Genomic DNA, 1,439 nt, shown 5'->3' on the forward strand with positions numbered 1-1,439 from the left:
CATTGCACAAACTCACAACTCGAATGCATTATGTGCAAAATATGAGGAAGAAAAAAAAAACGTCAAGTGCTTTTGACATCCAATTAACGGGATAAAGTTATGCAGGGCTGTGCTTTGCATTAATTCTGGGGCACAGATGAACTCTTGTGTGTCGGAGCAAATAGGGTGTCAAGCATGTAATGGGATTCCGACTAATTTCAGGCTCTTCTTAAAATAATGGCCACTAAGCGAATGTTTGTGTGCTTGTGCACATCACCCCCTACCCCTCATCATCACTACCACCCACACACAGGCGCACACACACACACACACACACACACACACACACACACACACACACACACTCTATCCGGAAGTCCCTATCCTGGAGGCAGTAGGAAAGTACTAGAACTGCACAACAACAGCACCCTTGGGGCAGAGTGAACTCTCTCTTTCTCTCCCACTCTCCTTCATCTCTGCATCCGCCTATGTGTTTGGGCACAGGGAGCCTCGCCTAATTAGACTGGAGGACTGAGAGGGGAATGGGGGTTGGAGGTGGGTCGGGAGGGGAAGGGGTGCGCAGGAGTGTGTTTGAGGGGGCCGGGGATGAGGTGGGGATGAGGTGGGGTTGGGGTTGGGGGGGGTCAGTGTTTCGGGGAAAAAAAGGGGGACAGGGGTTGGCCTGCTTCACAGCACCTCTGGCCTCTCTCTTCTCTCAGGGAGCGATGTAAACAATAACAGTGGCAGGGCTGAAAGGACACAGGTGTCAACCATTGTGCGGGCATGAATAGGGGCGCGGGGAGGGGGAAGAGGGGAGTCGGGGGGCCCACCACGCGGATCGCTGGCCCTCAGAGCAGCCCCGGCACATATTCATCACCAGCGCCGCTTCCACCGTCTGAGAGCCCGCATGTTGCTATCTCCGCTCCGCTCCTCGCTCATTACCGCAACTTAGATTTGTTTTCGCCCAGGGCTTGCATAATTGTTGTATTTTGTTTAAAAGAATCCATTGATAATGGTGTCCGGGCTAATGATTGGAAACAAGCTCATCTGAAAGCGATGCCGAGATAGAAAACTCGATTGTGATACTTCTTGTGGACATTTGGCTATGTTGATTATGTTCCTATAACTGACAGAAAGAATAAAGGAATGTATTAGGAGAATAGTGCTAATTAGGTTAATTGGATTTAAAAAGACCTCTGTATTTGTCTTGAAATAAACTATTCACACACCTTTGTCTGATTTGATGACAAAACATGCTCCAATTATACACAAAGTTATTTGCCTCAATTCAAATGAGGATGAAAGTCAAACCCTGTTCAGCTTTTTTGCATGTTTACTTTCAAACGTTTCTGATGTGAAATGTTTGCTCACACATTATACCACAAGCCAAAACCTCTGCCTCTCTCACCTGACTCCATTCAAATTGCTCAGCTGTACTCATGAGCCCACTCCTCATGCAT

The sequence above is a fragment of the Sardina pilchardus genome, chromosome 15 (genome assembly GCF_963854185.1).
Source record: "Sardina pilchardus chromosome 15, fSarPil1.1, whole genome shotgun sequence".
NCBI classification, from domain to species: Eukaryota; Metazoa; Chordata; class Actinopteri; order Clupeiformes; family Clupeidae; genus Sardina; species Sardina pilchardus.